This window comes from Xyrauchen texanus, chromosome 23 (assembly GCF_025860055.1).
Source record: "Xyrauchen texanus isolate HMW12.3.18 chromosome 23, RBS_HiC_50CHRs, whole genome shotgun sequence".
Taxonomy (NCBI): Eukaryota; Metazoa; Chordata; class Actinopteri; order Cypriniformes; family Catostomidae; genus Xyrauchen; species Xyrauchen texanus.
In genome coordinates, this window is record NC_068298.1 from 17,444,274 (window position 1) to 17,463,909 (window position 19,636).

Here is a 19,636-nt window from a genome sequence, read left to right on the forward strand (position 1 = left end):
ATATTTCTTTTCAATCAGTTGAAACCACTCTGTTAATTAATCTTCAGTGCTGTTATTTTCCCTGAATAATTTTCTTAATAGCAACTGGGTTCCTTAGATCTTTACTCAGCACTGCATATTTTACTCATTGTTTTATTTGTATTTCCAATTTTGTTCTATATTCTCTCCCTAAATCCCAGTGACCCATATATTAAATCTACAATGTGAAATACACATTATTTCAAGGCAGGCCACAACACACACAGTAGTAGACACTATTATTAGTTTCACTTGAGGTAAACTCTCCTTTTAGACCTGCTAAAGCAGGCTGTAGATTTCCCAAATGAAAACATTAACATCTAATTTAAGCCTGGGGGAGGATTTGTTATTAATTCATGGAACTACAATATTCAATTGGGTAAAATAGACTTTGGAGATGCTCTCTGAATGCTGACAGTAAAATCCATCTCAACCAAAACAACAACAGAAAGCACTGATCCGTGATGTAAGCATTTATATCAAACTGTGCATTCACACATTTAGAAGGGACATCCCTGAAACATGCATACTTGTCAAGAGGATCTGGTTTGAAGCTTTTCAATGACCTACAGAATTCTTGCGCATGTCAAGTTCTCTAATGCAAGGAAGCATATACCTTGATAATTGTTGATTGGAATAAATAACCAAAAATATTATGAAACACTTTAAGTTGAAAATTATTGTGCAATCATCATATGATATTGTTGATTAGAAGGCGAGGGTGTGTGATGAGTTCTCAAAACACAAAATACTATTTGGATTACATTTCAGCCTTTAACTGGAGAGATGAAAGAAGCAATTAGTGGAGCTTGAGTCAAGACTGTTTTCTCTTTCAAATGTCAAAACTTCCTTCCATAATGGGTAATGAGAAAAAATGTATGTCTCTAATATGATTTGATTTTTTTTTCTTAACACTGGGTTGAAATATATTTATTTATATGCACTTCATTCTCTTTTGATCTTGGATTTCTTGTATTTGTGATTAAATGTCAATTAAATTATGCTATGTTGTATAATTAGACCAATTATAAAGCAGCTAATGGTATACAGGACCTCCATTCCTTAAAGCACATTTGTAGATAAAGTCATACAAAGCAACATTAAAATGAAGCAGTCTTCATTGCAAATAAGAGTTATGAAATTACCATGAAAAACTGCACTGCAAGTTCACAAAGGAAGGGAGGTCCAGTGTTTGAAATGTGTCTTAACAATTATTACAAGTGTGTATAGGCACTTTTCTCACAGCACTCTTTTCACTTGGAGGGAGTCGAGTATTGATCTTTCCACCTGCCCCAGAGATGAGAAAAAGCAATTAATATAATTACATTACAATAATTTGCTAAATAAAACATTTAGAATAGTTTAATAACCAGCATGTTCTAGTCTAGGTTTTTGATTGTGTTTACTCTGAGAGCAAACATCTGCATGTACTGCTTCTTACTCATAGTGTATGGCACCCTTGAATAATGTATAGGGGAAAACTGCTGAATATGTTTCCTAAGATAATGTAGTTAAGATATTGCATGAAAGACTATTTGGATTATTCAATGTAAAATGAAGAACACAGCTACACTTTTCACAGACATTCAGAGTTGAATGTTATACTTAATGCAAAGTTGTAGATGTGTGGGCTACCTCTTGGCACCCCCACTCAAATGCCTCTTTACTGTCCTATCAATTTGCAGTACTCCTAGGAGAGTGGATATATTTACAGAGGGAAGTGAGCTTTGATGTGGGTCACTTGGCAAATGAACAGTGTGGAGTGAAGGTGTGATAGCTTCAGGGAGGATTCAGTGAGGACAGCAACCTGTAATTCTATCTTGATATCAATCTTTGGATCACTTCATGATGTTTTTTTATGATGTTCTGCAGTCTGAGTCCATCTCAGAGTCAGAAGACTTTGCCTCTGTAGTTTTCACAGACTTCAGTTGCTATTGACATAACTGTGAGATGAAAGCAAACTGACTCAACCTCTATTGATTGTTTTCCTGTTATATCTTTCATGCAATTTATATAAGCCTAAACATTCCCATCTTTTTTAATGAGTATTGATTAATAATAGGATTGTCCTGGATGTATATAGGTCATGTATTTTTTATGAACTTATTTTGATTATTTATTTATTGGTGAAGGACAAACTTTTACACATGAAAAAACTTGTTGATCGAGTAATTATTAACGCTCCATCGCAACACTGAATGAGTGTAGTTCTTTGAGCTGTGACTCAAAAGAATAGTTAATCTTCTATACATGTTTATGAACTTCTCAACCATTGTGGCTACTTCTCTATTTATTTAATACAATTGTGCTATGAACAGAGGAAAAATAAACAGACGGACTACACCTACGAGTCGTTTTCTTTTTGCAAGTGAAAACTCTGTGTACAGACACAAAAGGGGGACGTTTTCACTGCAGGAAAGTAAATTCTTTTGAAGTGGAACTAATCATCTGAGGGATGGTTCTCGTTGTCCTAACAACGCAGCTGAATTGGAATGAGCCTCACTTTTTGTTGGATATATGTTTTCTTTCATTCATTCAAAACTGATGATGATAGTAGTTTCACGCCCTGTCCACCCACATTGTCAGCCAGAACTTTTATTTGTAGATAAGTCCTTACTTAGAGACGCGCACACACGGCGGGTGACTCTCGGGCTGTGACGTCAGCGTACTCTTGCGTCTAGAAAGCTTTACGCCTCTGGAAACCCTTATATTAAGAAGAAAATAATCTCGCACTATATCGTATAGGCTACAACAACAATGACTGGTTGGAGGTTAAAAAACCGACACAATCAGATATATTTTGAAATAGGCTATGTATATTTTTTGGACAAGGTGGCTAGGTAGTTGTAAACAAAACTAGACCAGAAATCTTAGTTTTAGTAGCCTAGACGTTGCCCTGTCTGTCACTCACGCACTCTTTACTCAACAACAACAAAAGAGCGCTTTATCGCCATTGTGAAACACTCACACCAACATACAATGTTATGTTTTCATATCGCCTACAGGTCATATAGACTCAAATAATTAACCCACAATCTTCACTATGGGTTAGGTGAAGTAACTATGGCCTCTGTGTGACATTTCAGTCAAGAATCCCATCTCTTAATTACCATTACTAAATCGTTCTCTCTGCAACCACATTTTGCCTCGCAACGTAATAAACGTTTGCGCTTTTATGGAATTCCGAAGAACCTAAACATTTTATTGTCACCACATCAGGGTTCAGACAGCGGTCACATGCTGGGGAAAATAATCGTGCATAGTGCTATAAAACGAAAGTGTATTATTAGTTGGATATTATTTTTAGCCAAACTGTAATTTGTACTTATTAAAATCCATAAATTCCATGCACTTGTTTTTCTTTCAATGCATTAGTTTCATTAAAATAATATGTTTTCGAAACGCTATAGCCAATAGGCTGCGTGATTAGAAATGATAAAATCAGCTGTTTAACTGTTGTAGCTAATTATTTAGCCTATCAATAATACCTGATAGCCTAACGTGTGAATTTGTATGTTTTATTATTTTATGTACTTTTTTGGTCACGTTAGTTTTAATTTCTCTTTTAAAAATAATTGTAAGAATGATATTTTCTATATGCAAGTGCTAAAGAAATGCTAAAGAGAACTGGTGGAATGACATTCTCAACTCCATCCGTGAAGCAGGCTCACTCTCTGTCTTCAAAAAACTACTTAAAACGCATAACAAAATGTTTTTTTTTTTTTTTTTTTTTTAATTAAAATAGCACTTATATATGTTTTGAATACTATTCTAATGCTAGTGAAAGTTTGTAAAATGTCACTTTTGTACCACTGTCATCACCTTAAAACGATTCGCTTATGTTTTCCTCTATTGTAAGTCGCTTTGGATAAAAGCGTCTGCCAAATGAATAATGAATAAATGTAAATGTTACTATTGTTTTCTATAATAAAAGGCGTTTTCTTGGTATGTTGCCCATCTACTTTCAGAATGCCCCGTGAATAGAGAACTTATACATTCCTGTCCATATTCTGCATACGTTATTTTTCTTTCTTTTACATTTAAAATTATTACAGTTATTTATCACTAATATTTTTGCACGGTACCAGCGATTCCTGAATGTCTCAGTGTATATATATTCTGTGTGATGTTGTGTTGAGTGGTGGCACTAGCAACCCTTTAAATCCAACAGATGATGTCACACTGGGGAGGATCTAAACCAAAATGCGTGAAGCATAACAGGCAATATCCCATTGAGAATAAACGCTGCGTAGAAAGAGACAGCCGTGAAATGATGCTGAGAGAAAAAAAGAAGTAAACAAACGGAGCATAGCTTTTGCTTTTCAGTTAAATGCTCTCCACTGAGAATTCAGCGCCGGTGGCAACAGCAACAGCATACACACGTCGGACAACAGTTTACAGCATATTATAGGATAGGCTACAAGTTATCCAGTTAACTTACAAATTATCTTTAGACAAGAAGGGCATAATTGTTGAAATCAGTAGGCCTACATCAAAATAGGTCTACTCACGCGCTCGTTAAATTGCATTCGAACAGGCAAGTTTTACCTCTCATATTAAAAACGTACACTGTATCCCAACACTCATTTTTAAATCAGGAGTGGACTCTCTCTCTCTCTCTCTCTCTCTCTCTCTCTCTCTCTCTCTCTAATCGCTTGATGTTTGCCTGGAGAGAATAAAATCCCTTGGCGTGAAAGTATTTTTGTCATCTTTGCACGCCATGCGGTAACTGGTTGTCATTGTCGCTGCGGCAGACGGAGAGCTGGGAGAGAACACTCGGGCTGTGCCAGTTGGCTCGAGCGCTTGCAAACAAGAGGCAGACGCTGCACGATTCTAATCTTAATCGTTCCAGACACGAAGGTCCCTCTTGGTTGGACTCTTATGGCGCTTAGACCGTTGTTTCTTCCATTAGGTAAAGCGTACATTCTACAACCTTAATTCATCAACTGGGCTCACATGAACAAAAACAATTACGGACCCAGCACGAGTTGGGCCTGTGATGTAGGCTAAGTTAAATATGATTGAGACACTTACAGACCATATTCAGAGTAGCGCCATATAGGCCTACATTTTTTGACGGGAAAGAAAACGAGATTTAGGCCTACAATCTGTATGTACAATGACATGCACTGTATAAATCTGTACTGTATAAATCTTAAAAAAAAAAAAAAAAAAAATAAGCTAAATAAAAAGAAACTAGTTTCACTAGTGTTTTACGTATTTATTTATGTATTTATTTTAACTTAAATTCTTTTAAAAGATGTGTTTTCTATATTTCATTAGCTAAAGAATCTGCATGGCTTTAATAAACTACAACAAATTGAAGAGACTTAAAGGAATGTTCTGGGTTCAATACAAGTTAAGCACAATCAACAGCATTTGTGGCATAATGTTGATTACCACAAAAAAAGAGTCCCACCTTAAAAAAAGAAGAAACATTTGAAGTTACAGTGAGGCACTTACAAGTGTTTAAAAGCAGAAATGTGAAGCTTTTCATTATATAAAACATAATGTACAGATTTTGCTCTTATGGAAAGAAATTGGTACTTTTATTCACCAAAGTGGCATTCAACTGATCACAATGTATTGTCAGGACATTAATAATGTGAAAGATTACTATTACAATTTGAAAGAAATATTCAGAACTTCTTAAACTACTTCAAAGAGTTCTCATCAAAACATCCTCCATGTGCAGCAATGACATCTTTGCAGATTCTTGGCATTCTAGCTGTCAGTTTGTCCAGACACTCGGGTGACATTTCACCCCACACTTCCTGTTGCACTTACCATAGATGTGAGTGTCTTGTCAGGCACTACTCACGCACCTTATAGTCTAGCTGATCCCACAAATGCTCAATGGGGTTAAGATCCATAACACTCTTTTCCAAATAATTTGTTGTCCAATATCTCTGATTCTTTACCCACTCTAACATTTTCTTTTTGATTTTCTGTTTCAAAATTGGCTTTTTCTTTGCAATTCTTCCCATAAGGCCTGCACCCCTGAGTCTTCTCTTTACAGTTGTATAAGAAACTGGTGTTGAGCAGGTAGAATTCAATGAAGCTGTCAGCTGAGGACAAGTGAGGTGTCTGTTTCTCAATCTAGAGACTCTGATGTACTTATCCTCTTGTTTAGTTGTACATCTGGCCTTCCACATCTCTTTCTGTCCTTTGCCTTTGAAGACTGTAGTGTACAACTTTGTATGAAATCTTGGCAAGTGATTTTCCAGTCCCAATTTAGCAATTTAGCATGATTACTCAAGGATAAGGTGTTGGAGTGATGGCTGCTGGAAATGGGGCCTGTCTAGATTTGATCAAAAATGACTTTTTTCAAATACTGATGGTGATGTTTTGTTTTACATTAGTAATGTCCTGACTATAATTTGTGATCAGTTTAATGCCACTTTGGTGAATTAAAATACAAATTTTCTTCCAAAACCGCGAAATCTGTACATTGTTCCAAAATTTTGGCCACCGGTCTGTGTATACAGTGGGTACGGAAAGCACATTTATTAGAAAAGAAAAACTGAAATATCACATGGTCCTAAGTATTCAGACCCTTTGCTGTGACACACATATATTTAACTCAGGTGCTGTCCATTTCTTCTGATCATCCTTGAGATGGTTCTACACCTTCAATTGAGTCCAGCTGTGTTTGATTATACTGATTAGGAAAGCCACACACCTGTCTATATAAGACCTTACAGCTCACAGTGCATATCAGAGCAAATGAGAATCATGAGGTCAAAGGAACTGCCTGAAGAGCTCAGAGACAGAATTGTGGCAAGGCACAGATCTGGCCAAGGTTAAAAAAAAATTCCTGCTGTTCATAAGAGCACAGTGGCCTCCATAATCTTTAAATGGAATACGTTTGGGACGACCAGAACCCTTCCTAGAGCTGGCCGTCCGGCCAATCTGAGCAATCGGGGGAGAAGAGCCTTGGTGAGAGAGGTAAAGAAGAACCCAAAGATCACTGTGGCTGAGCTCCAGAGATGCAGTCGGGAGATGGGAGAAAGTTGTAATAGGTCAACCATCACTGCAGCCATCCACCAGTCGGGGCTTTATGGCAGAGTGGCCTGACAGAAGCCTCTCCTCAGTGCAGGACACATGAACGCCCGCATGGAGTTTGCTAAAAAAAACACCTGAAGGACTCCAAGATGGTGATAAATAAGATTCTCTGGTCTGATGAGACCAAGATATAACTTTTTGGCCTTAATTCTAAGCGGTATGTGTGGAGAAAACCAGGCACTGCTCATCACCTGTCCAATACAGTCTCAACAGTGAAGCATGGTGGTGGCAGCATCATGCTGTGGGGGTGTTTTTCAGCTGCAGGGACAGGACGACTGGTTGCAATCGAGAGAAAGATGAATGCGGCCAAGTATAGGGATATCCTGGACGAAAACCTTCTCCAGAGTGCTCTGGACCTCAGACTGGGCCGAAGGTTCACCTTCCAACAAGACAATGACCCTAAGCACACCGCTAAAATAACGAAGGAGTGGCTTCACAACAACTCCGTGACTGTTCTTGAATGGCCCAGCCAAAGCCCTGACTTAAACCCAATTGAGCATCTCTGGAGAGACCCGAAAATGGCTGTCCACCAATGTTTACCATCCAACCTGACAGAACTGGAGAGGATCTGCAAGGAGGAATGGCAGAGGATACCCAAATCCAGATGTGAAAAACTTGTTGCATCTTTCCCAAAAAGACTCATGGCTGTATTAGATCAAAAGGGTGCTTCTACTAAATACTGAACAAAGGGTCTGAATACTTAGGACCATGTGATATTTCAGTTTTTCTTTTCTAATAAATGTGCAAAAATGTCAACAATTCTGTGTTTTTCTGTCAATATGGGGTGCTGTGTGTACAATAATGAGGAAACAAAATGAACTTAAATGATTTTAGCAAATGGCTGCAATATAAAAAAGAGTGTAAAATTTAAGGGGGTCTGAATACTTTCCGTACCCACTGTATATACAGGGCTGGGGAGTAAGGAAATACATTTCATTTACATTTATGCATTTGGCAGACGCTTTTATCCAAAGCGACTAACAGTGCACTTATTACAGTGACAATCCCCCCGGAGCAACCTGGAGTTAAGTGCCTTGCTCAAGGACACATTGGTGGTAGCTGTGGGGATCGAACCAGTGACCTTCTTATTACCAGATATGTGCTCTAGCCCACTACTCCACCACCACTCTTCTACGTATTACCGTTACAATACATGTAACGGTAATACGTATTTAAAATACAAAATATATGTAACTGTATTCCACTACAGTTACATTTAACTAGAGTAATTCTAAAGTTTTAAAATGTTTAATTGAATCTTATTGAAAGCAACATATATGAGACCTCTAATTTAAATACATACAGTATTTAACATCAAGTTACCATACCATGGTTCTTAGTAATGTAATGTACATGCATATACATTTTAGAGACTGTATGCCCACCTCTTCAGACACTAATGCACCACTGCAGAAAAGGTTGGTAAGCGATTTTATCACTAAAATCATGTTGACATACTTTGAATATGAACTGTGAGTATTTTAACATTTAAGGATTGGCCTCATTCACTTCCATTTTAAGTGACCCACTAGAAAGAATAGGAGGGGTGTGTGAGAAATGTATTTTGTAATAGTATGCCACAAATGATTTTGATTGAGCTTAAATGGTTAGTTCTCTCAAATGAAAATACATAATTTACTCACCTTCATGCCATCCCAGATGTGTATGACTTTATTTCTCTGCAGAACACACAAAAACAAATTGTTTTGATGAATAAGATCCATAGGTCCATATAATGCAAGTGAATGGGTCCCAACATATTGAAGCTCCAAAATCCACATACGTGCAACATAAAGTACTCCAGACTTCTCTGGTGCTTAAATCCATATCTTCTGAAGCAATGTGATTGGTATGGGTGAGAAAAAGTTCAATATTTAAGAACTTTTTTTACGATAAATTCTGCTTCCTACTAAGTCAATCTCAACTTTACTTTCCATTCTTCTTGTGTTTTTGGTGATTTGCAGGGTGGGGAACTTATGATAAAAAATTACTTAAATATTGAACTGTTTCTCACCCACACCTATCATACTATGTCTTATCACATAGATTTAACCACTGGAGTCATGGATTACTTTTATGCTCACTTTATATGGATTTTGGAACTTAAAAATGTTGGCATCCATTCACTTGCATTGTATTGACCTGCAGAGCTGAAATATTCTTCTAAACATTTTAATTGGTGTTCTTCAGAAGAAAGACATCTGGGATGGCATAAGGGTGAGTAAATGATAAGAGAATTTTCAATTTTGGGTGAACTGTCCCTTTAATTTATTGAACCCAGATTATTTCTTTAAATCTATCCCTCGAAGCTTAATTTTGATTCCTGTCAACAATTAAATAATGTGCAACTCTGAAAAAAGTCTATTGAGACTGCAGTGGTTCTGTGTCTTTTCATTAGGGAGAACTCTTTCTGGATAATCAAAGTTTATAAACATTGACACTGGCTAAATGAAGTAGGTCAAATATCTTCAAGTTTGATGGAGTGGGGCATGATGCTGAACAAGAGGATTGGCATGCTCTGTCCCAAGTACACGAAGCATTCCAGTGACTGAATAGAATTCCTTCCCTATTTGTGACACCGAGCAAAAGTCTGGGCTCAGCATGGTCATATGTTATTGACAGGTTAAGTGGACACATTGCTAACAATGTTAATTGCACAGATTTAAATGCAGGTGCTTACTTGGCTATTTATTCTTCATGAGCCTTTCTGGTTATTTCAATTGGCCTTGAGCATTACAGCACGCAGTCTGCCACCATCAAGATGATGTCAGACTTAACCTGCACATCTTTGCTTTAATCATTCCATACAAAGTAAATATACCAGTGGTTCATTATCATCACACTGTAGTTCACATTTGTCTTTATCAGATATGACATACATGCCTAAATGAGCAGTCTTGATAATACCCAGGGCCCATTACCAGTGGCACATTCTGACATTTATTTGAGTGTTAGACTAATAATGGCTAATGAGCTCCCAGTAACGCACTCAAGACACCCATTAATGGAATTGTTGCTTAAGAGGAGGAAATATACATGCTCTGATGATTAATCTCTCTCTCTCTCTCTCTCTCTCTCTCTCTCTCTCTCTCTCTCTCTCTCTCTCTCTCTCTCTCTCTCTCTCTCTCTCTCTCTCTCCTGTCTCTCACTCACTCTAATTTTGTTTTATCACAAAAACTCACATTATACCAGTATAGTGCAAGCTGTATATTACCATATATTGGAGTTCAGGACAGCTCACTGACCTGTGGACCCCACTGTATTCACATTCTACAGCTTTTCTCTTCAAAGGAAAAAAAGAAAATGAGTACTTCTATATATGATCAATGCTGAGATATACAGAAATCAGTATTTATTGCGCTTGTTGAACCCAAGTAAATTGCAATACTCCGCTTTAACCATAGCAGTCTAAAAAAATGATATTCGAATTTTTTTTGATCCTGTAGCTTTCTGAAAACATTTTTAGCTGTCTCTAAGTCTCCTAGCAACAGCAAACAAAGGCAGGGCACATTTCAAGTTTCCCGCGGTGCGGCCAGTCCAGCATTGTCTTTGATCTTGACTGGGAAAATAGCTGAGTGGGCACTACTGGCATTTTCTTTTCATTTCCCCCTCCTCCTATCACCCTCCCTATTCCCAAAGCCCCTCAAAACACCCCAATCTTCATCTGCCCCAAAAAGCAAGCATCCCTTTTAGTCGCCTATGTCCTAGAATTTTATTGAGTCAGCACATCGTTTTTTGGTGAAGTTAGACAATATGCTTTAAAAATATTAGCTTGAGTGAAGTACAAAAATTACTTTATAACCATTTTTTTGCTTTGGTAACATTTGGCAACACAAGGATATGGTATATTTACCCTACAGCTTGAAATGATTTTCTTGGGCTTACATAGCAAATCTTTTATTCTGTTTTTAGATATTTTGGTTCTCTGTCTTAGTCATTTTGATTTGCACAAGTCTGCTCATTCTGCTTTTGCCCCCTTTCATTCCCTGACACATTTTTTTTTAGAGGCAGGACTGCTTATCTCCTAAGAAACTTGGGACACCCGCAGCTCACAAGACAAATAATGGAGGTGCGGTGAATTTTCAGGGTCATGGGGCGCCCAAAGAGCTGTCTTATTTAAAAATTTTACTTAAAGTGAAATGTGTATTGAAAACACTTTTGAAGTTAATGCTCACTGAGGAATAATGCTTTGCTGGTATGGCCTGTGGTGTAAAAAAATTAATTGTGTGTTCTAACAACATGAGTAAACAAAAGCAGTGATGTCAAGAACAATATCTGTAGGTTATAGATATATTATACCAAGTCCCACAGAGCATAGTTTACATGAAAAACTTAAATGTTGTAATCAAAATATATATGACAAAAGGGGTTAAAAAAAAAAAAAAGAAAATGTTTATTGTGTTGTGTAATTTGCTATCATTTCTATCTATGACAGAGATGTTGTATCCATTTAGGATAAATACACTCTTGGTTTTTGTGTGATGCCTGAGATTATTTCAGTACAAGTCTAATGCATACAGAAGCAATAACCTCATAAAATTTGAATTAATTCAAATTTTTGTTCTTTCAAGTTATGGTAATGCTTTTATTTTAGTCATGTATTGAGCTGCTGTTGATGTTTGAGAGGCTGTGTGAGGCCATGTAGTATGTTTTTGAGTTCTTTAATTTGAAATAAAATATGTGAAAGGCCAGTCTCACTCTTTAAGAACTGGCCGCCATGCTTAAAGTGCTTAATCATCCTCCCATGTCTTATGGTTGCCAGCCATTAATTCACAGATTGCATTGCATTTAATTAAATCTATTTAACATACATTTTTTAGTTTCATTTGAAACAGATTTGAAGTTTATGAATTATAGTCATATACTGTATAGACACAGAGTGTATGTGACATTTTTGGAAAGAGAAAACGATTATGATACTGAAGGCATGGGGGTGGGATGTCTTTCATCAGTTTCCTCATTTGGGTTCAAAGTGGGATTTAATAGGACAATTTTTGTCCTTTATGCCAAACATTTTATTTATAAAACCGTGAAGTCTGTTCAGGAACCCAACATTTTTTTAACCATGAATTGTGTCATTTGCCAGGGAAAGAACACGTGAGACAGAATTCCCACCCCCAATCCGTCTGTAAGGCTCTAGTTGTTTCCAAGAGGAAAGGTGGGAACATTGTCAACCAGCAGTCCTATTAGAAGAATAACCTTCTATTCTGGGGGATTGCCCATTTTGATACATGCTAGTAGGCTAATCTGCTGCACCACCTCCTTGACATACTGTAGATTTTCAATGGCCTCATTTGCTTATCATTTCAAATTTCTGCCCATGAATCAGAGCAGCTAACTAAGCCTGATAATCCTCAGTGATTTAGACATCCTCTGTCAGAGCAGCTGTACGTCTTAGAGCCTTTCTGTTCTGCTAAGACTGAGGCTATACAGGGGTTTGTTTTTGGATGGTTAATAATATTTATTGTGGATGGAGACTGAGGCAAAAATTAAAGATGTCTGTCTGTAAACAGCTACAAATTATTTAACTACCTCTTCAGGGGAGTAATATACTCAGAAACTGCAATGTGAGTCTTTCTTGGTCCATATGAAATCAAAATCAATGGAACTTCCAAGTGTGGTCCGGTCTTGTTTATGAAGTAAGACCCCATCGTTGAGTTCCAAACATTCTGAAGGCTTTGAAGAGCTTGTGAGATCATGTTTTTAAATTATGGTGTGTTGCCACACAGCATCCTCACCCTCCACTAGTGCAAATCCATTTGCCACACAATGCATTTAAAATCAAAGCTGCTGCATCACCATAAGATGCCTCAGGAGACATTAAGCCATACTATGTTACTTTCATGATAGCATGGCTCCTGTATGCTTTGAAGCACTCTTTTTCAATGCCTTATTAATAATAGCACACAGACTACTTCTGACTCTGTATATGCTGGTTTTCTCCACTCTCTCCTCAGTCTTTAAGGCATGTCTTCTGTGATGTGTTTATAGGCTAGTGATTATAGCATATATACTGCTACATGAAGGGGCAGAGTGGGAACTGGTACTGTGAAAGGGGCAGAAAAATGCAGGTGACATGTCTTGTGCAATCTCTCACCTTCTTTTTTTTTTTCTCTGCCTCTTCCCAATATTGTGGCAGCACCAGGGGGAGTGGTAGGATCATACCTCTTGGTGAGTATATGTGCTTATTAACTGATGTGTGTGCGTGTGCGTGCAAACATAGATATGGAAAATAAAGATTTTGAAGATTTACATAACATTTGCATGCAGGTTTGTTGTATTTGTATTGTTTGGGTCATATGATGATAAATTGAAGTTTTTTATTGGCATGTTTTCTCTTTTGTGTGTGTTGTCAATACAGAATTATACATAATAACAAACCAACAGAACAAATGTATGCATGTATTTATTTTGAAAGCCATTTGTTGTATACCCACATACATTGAAGTCTTGTCTTCAAAAAAAGCTATTTTTCTATTTGTTATTAGCCATGAGATATTGAGCTACCCATACCTAAACCTCACCATCAGCATATTATAGATTTTTGCTAAATGTAAAATAATTATAAAGCTGAAAACAATTAATGAAAAAACGAAAATGAAAGAGAAAATGTATAAAAATATCAAATAATTTTGTTGGCCAACATAAAGTGCATTCATAAATTATTCAGAACCCTTAATTTTTGTCACATTTTGTTATGTTGTAGCCTTATGCTAAAATGCTTAAATTATTATTTTTTGCACCTCAATCTACAATCCATACCAATCACTGATGAAGCCAAAAACAGATTTTTGATAACTTTGCAAATTTATTCAAAAGAAAAAACTAAAATATCACATTGACTTAAGTATTTAGACCCATGACACTTGAAATTTAGCTCAAGTGCATCCCATTTCTCTGGATCATCTTTAAGATGTTTCTAAATTTGGATTGGAGTCCATAAATCAAATTCAATTTATTGGACAGATACATACCTCTCTATAGAAGGTATTACAGCTGAAAATGCATATCAGAGCATAAACCAAGCCATGAGGTCAAAGGAACTGCCTGCAAAGCTCAGAGACAGGATTGTGTCTAGGCACAGATCTGGGGAAGGCTACAAATTTTTTTTGGCTGCATCGAAGGTTCCCAAGAGCACAGTGGCCTCCATAATTCTTAAATGGAAGAAGTTTGGAACAACCAGTACTCTTCCTAGAGCTGGCCGCCCTACCAAACGGAGCTATCATGGGAGAAGTAAGAGAGTTGACCAAGAAACCGATGATCTTTCTGGTTGAGCTCCAGAGATCATGTGTGGAGATGGAGAAACTTTCAGAAGGACAACCATCACTGCAACACTCCACCGAGCTGGGCTTTATGGCAGATTGACCAGGCGGAAGCCTCTCCTCAGTGCAAGATACAAAAAAGCACCTAAAGGACTCTCAGACTGTGTGAAACAAGATTCTCTGGTTTGATAAAATGAAGATTGAACTGTTTGACCTCAATTCCAAGTGTCATGTCTGGGGGAAACCAGGCACCGTTCATCATCTGCGCATTAACATCCCAAAGGTGAAGCGTGGTAGCATCGTGCTGTGGGGGTGTTTTTCAGTGGCAGGGACTGGTCAGGGTTGAAGGAAAGCTGAACGCAACAAAATACAGAGATATCTTAATGAAAACCTGGTCCAGAGCACTCAGGACCTCAGACTGGGCCGAAGGTTCACCTTCCAACAATGACCCGAAGTACACAACCAAGACAACACAAGAGTGGCTTTGGGACAACTCTGTGAATGTCCTTGTGTGGCCCAGCCAGAGAACGGACTTGAACCCAATCGAACATCTCTGGAGAGACCTGAAAATGTCTATCCACCAACAGTACACATCCAACCTGACAGAGCTTGAGAGGATCTACAGAGAAGAATGGCAGAAAATTCCCAAATCCAGGTGTGCAAAGCTTCTCGCATCATACTCAAAGATTTGAGGCTGTAATTGCTGCCAAAGGTACTTCAACTAAGTACTGATATAAGGGTCTGACTACTTATGTCATTGTGATATTTCAGTTTTCTATATTTAATTTATTTTATTTGTGGGGGTGGAGGGGGGGGGGGATACAGAATCAAGAGTGAATTTAATCTTTCCCCCTGAGGTTGTATCAAAACATAATCTCATATCAACAATATGTAAAATTAGCATAGAATTGTATTGTAGAATTGCAGAGCAGCAGCACTAGTTAAATCGTTTTCACTTTCTTGGTCCACCAGCTCTCTCATGTCCGTCTGCCATGAAGTAGGCATTCCAGATTGGCTCCTGATTGCTGGCCTTGCTGAACTACAGGGTCAGCACACCTCCAGTTCTCCTCCCGTTTGTGCTTCATCCTCTACCACATTGGGGGCACCTGGCACCCCTCCCTATCATGGCTGGCCAGATCAATGGTAAGATCCATTCGAGCAGAATGACCGGAGGTCGGCATCAAAGGCCCCCTGCTTGTCTCTCTGCCACCTGGAGCTCAACGAGGGTCATGGGCTGCCTGGGCCACCACAGATTCCTTTTCCCTTCTGCTGGCTGGGTTGCTGAGTGGGACCCAGGCAGCATCTGAGTTGGCTTTGCCCTGGCCCAGCAGCCCACATGGGGAGCAGGCCAGAGGTCAAGCCCATCAGAGCACTTTGCTTCATCTGATGAGGGGATCTGGTCTGGATTTAATGAGGCAACACTGATTCCACGTCTCTTTACGCACGTGAGCAGACATATTTATTCTGTCAACCTAATGTGTGTATTGTAGATATAATTCTGTAATTTTCTTTCTCCTCACAGGATGCAGCCTCTGAGGCAATTTCAGGTATATTTTAATGCTTCAAATTTATTTAACAATTTAAAATCTCACATAAGCCACACTCACTTGCCTTCATGTCAAATAAAATAATCAAATGACTATAATTTTGGGAGATTTTGAACTTTTTATTTTCAGCATACAGAAGATGGCCAATTATTGTAGAACATGCAACATTTCCCATATGAATGCTGTGGCTCTCTTCAACAAAATGTTGGTCATATGGTAAAAGAACAAGCAATTATTTTCATGCAGCTGTCAATGCACTGAACAGGCTAATACAGCCTAATTAAATGTCATTTTTTGGGACACTAATGAAAATAACCAACTCTGAGGGGTTTAAATATCGCCGTGAAGCACTTCAACTGCCGGAGCCCGGCAGTCAATGATTTGATCCTTCTATGTCCCTTACTTCTGTGATGAGGTATGAAAGGGGATGAAGTGAGAGAGACCGAGAGAAAGAGAGAAAAAAGGCAAGTTGGCAAGTAGAGGAGTGAAGGGGGAGACAGATGGCGTGAAGTCTGCGTCTCTTTGGCGTTGGGCTCATGGTGCTAAAATCCTCCCTCTCACACATTCCAACAAATCCAACCAGGAGGTTCAGGATTATGTTCCACTGCTCTCGAAATGAAGCATCTGACCAGGATAGAGCAACAGACACATACATACACTCTTTCTCACTGTCTCTCTCCCTCTTTCACACACATGCACACATACATTCACATACTGTCAGTCACCCATAACCTATCCAGAAGTTTAAGTTTTTATTAGTATGTCACCTACTCTGAAGTTTATTGGCTTGTTAAAATAGGAAGCTTGGGGAGCTGGGGAGATAGAACATGGGGGCATGACTGGAAATATTGCAGTGGAGAAAAAGAGACCAAGAGCCATTCAAGTGTAAATCTCATTGAGTAGACATGGTGCCAATGCATGTAAACAAAGTGCATACAATCCATTTGCAGCAGAAAAATAAGGAGCTTTGCGGTTAGTCACACTAGCCACAACATTAGCCTGTGCTTCTGATAAGGTGATTGACAGTTAGTCCCTAACAGTTTGGACTAGTCTTGCAATATCATTAGTTTCCTATAATAAAAGTACATTGAGTACATCTAATTGAATCAAACATTGGCATATACAGCTAAATCTTTGGACCGCATGTAATCAGTCATTCAACTGCTTCTGTTCCATGCATCACTGCTGTTTCTGGAAGCAGCAAAGCTTTATTTTAACAAATCGTTATGTTTTATTTGTCATTTAGCTGAAATGTACCGCTAATAGCAGTTGACATATAAAACTACCATGTGTTCCTCCTGTCAGCCAGATGCAAAAGGCACAGATGGGCTTCGTTTTCAAAAATGGAGCTCTTGATAGCGGACAATTAATGTGCCTTTGACTCTCCCATTGATTCTGGAAAATGTATTCATTGAAGGCATATGATCAGCCACGATGAATCTTGTCAGATGTGCCAAATCACAAATTAAATGCTTTAGTGCCTCTCCCTCATCCTCCAGGGCTAAGAGCTCTTACACTCTCTCTCTTTCTCTCACTATTTCTCTATCTCTCTTGCTCACTCTCTAGATGGATGGCTGAGGTCAGCCTTCTGTTTGCACTGCCATACTAATGAATGAGTCAGCTGGGAATATGTAATACTGTGAAAAGGTCACCGGAGGCATGTGTATCACATTACTGTTAATGATAATAAAAAGAACAATCTGTGCAAATTCATTTTTTGAAGTAAATGTATTCCTTCCTACCGTGAGTGAGCTTTATCTGTCTTTACTCTTCTTATCTTTGTTGTTGGCTGGAAGTTGCAGAGAAAAATGTACTGAAAAGATTATCACAGAATTTCACTGAATGTTATTTGCCAAGTACCTTAATGAAAAGATGTTTGCAGCCTACAAAACAACATGCTGCAATTGTCAAGTCAAATCATATTTATTTATGTAGCACAACAATGTTCACAACACACACACAAAATTATGCTGTAACAAAAAAAAAAACTGATGCAATTAAAGTCCTCCTTGTGAGGTTATAATGAATAACGAGATAAAAAAAGCATGACTTAAAGATTATAGTCTTTAGGCCCCCATTATTACTTAAAAATCTGACAAAACTGTTTGGATATTTAAAAAAAACTGTTTAAAAGAATGGATGAATTTAGCGTATGCATTCATGAAAAGGATGCTCCAAATAGTCAAAGAACTAATGAGCTATATTCTTCGTTGTGTCCAGATGTAATCAGAAAATTACTGTCCATCCTCAATGATCTGCCTGTGATATCTAGAGGCACATCGCACTCCATGCCTTATGGTTGAGTTGGATGGATCCTGAATTGTACTACTATTCTGCAAGATCTTGAAACCAGTTGCTGAACCCTACTTCACTGTATTGGCCTCTTTGTGCTCTTCTTCCATCTCAACGCTCCTGTTTGAAATTCTAAAGCTTAAACCACCACACATCCATAAATCACCGCTCACTTTCACAGACTACAGCACGAATCCATCTTACTTTAATTATTATTTCAGCTCTCATAATGGATGAAGATATATGTGGTTAGAAATGGTAAGCTTTGTTGAGCTATTACAGTTTATGGTGTTCACGGTATTGCTTTACCGATTTCTTTTGCATTATAGATGGTAGTAGAACAGTAATTGTATTAAATTACTTGATTGGAGCCTGCTTTTGATCTCCAGCTACATGTGGAATGGCATGTTGCATATAAGTCATACATTAAGCAGTTGGCCAGAGAATGAAAGTTAATTGTAGTGTTACACACTGCATCCTGTGCTCACAGTGAAGGCCAGGCTGATAAAAGGGTGTATCTGCATATGTTCTTTGAGCTCTCTCTTTTTTATGCACAATCCTATCCTTTTCTCTCTCCCTCTCTCTCCCTCTTTATCGTTTTTCTCTCTATGTCTCTCTTTCCCCCACTGTATCTCTTTATGTGAAACATGCAACCACCCACACAAAGATGACAATCTCTTCACTCTTTCAGGTTGTGATTTTTTTTCTGCAACGGTGACCTCATACTGGTAAATCGAGCACTATCTGATTGAAAATAGTGCCTGCAATTAAGAGCATTAACTATTTGTTACCACTTGACATTACATTAGTATGCAAAGCTGGCAGCCGCCTAATCTGGGGAAAAACGTTTGTTTCCTTAATTGCCCTCTTAGGACAAATGTGTGGGAGGGAAAATGAAACACTAACGTGCAGTAGGAGGAATGAGGCCTGGTGTGAGTAGAGGATGTGGCTCACTGACACAGAGGTTTAACCTTTAAACCCAAGTAATGGGACCAGAGACAACACTCACACATGAGTAGTAGGTTCAGAGATATATGGTTTAGAAGAGAATCTGAATAAATCTGACTGTTCTAGACAGCAGAGGTACTGTGAAATAAATATTTCCCCTGGTTCTCACTTATAGAAATGACATATTAAAGAAATATGTAGAAACCTCTGTTAGGTGGGGATAAATCTTCAAGGCACAGTTCACAAAAAAAAGTGTGGTACTATTTATTGTTTACCCACTCCCATGTTGTTTCAAAACTGTACAACTTTAATTCTTTATTGGAATACAAAAGGAGATATTAGGCAGAATGTTCTTTTCAGTGTCCATTGACTGGTCTTTGCAACTTGTATCCATACAATGAAAGTAAGAGGTGACTGAGGCTACCTACATTCTAACTACATCATCTTTTGTGTTTCATTGAAGAAAGTCCAATGGGTTTTGAACAAAATAAGGGTGAGTAAATG

General features: G+C 38.1%; 1 long non-coding RNA gene across 1 annotated transcript in view; it reads left to right on the forward strand.

Moving 5' to 3' along the window:
* LOC127663125 (uncharacterized) overlaps positions 1–17,541 on the forward strand; it is a 97,148-nt gene extending 79,607 nt beyond the window's left edge. The window contains exons 3-4 of the long non-coding RNA XR_007972963.1: positions 13,223–13,254; positions 15,318–17,541. This is a non-coding gene — a long non-coding RNA (uncharacterized LOC127663125). The remainder of the gene's footprint in view (positions 1–13,222; positions 13,255–15,317) is intronic.
* The last annotated feature ends 2,095 nt before the right edge of the window (positions 17,542–19,636 follow it).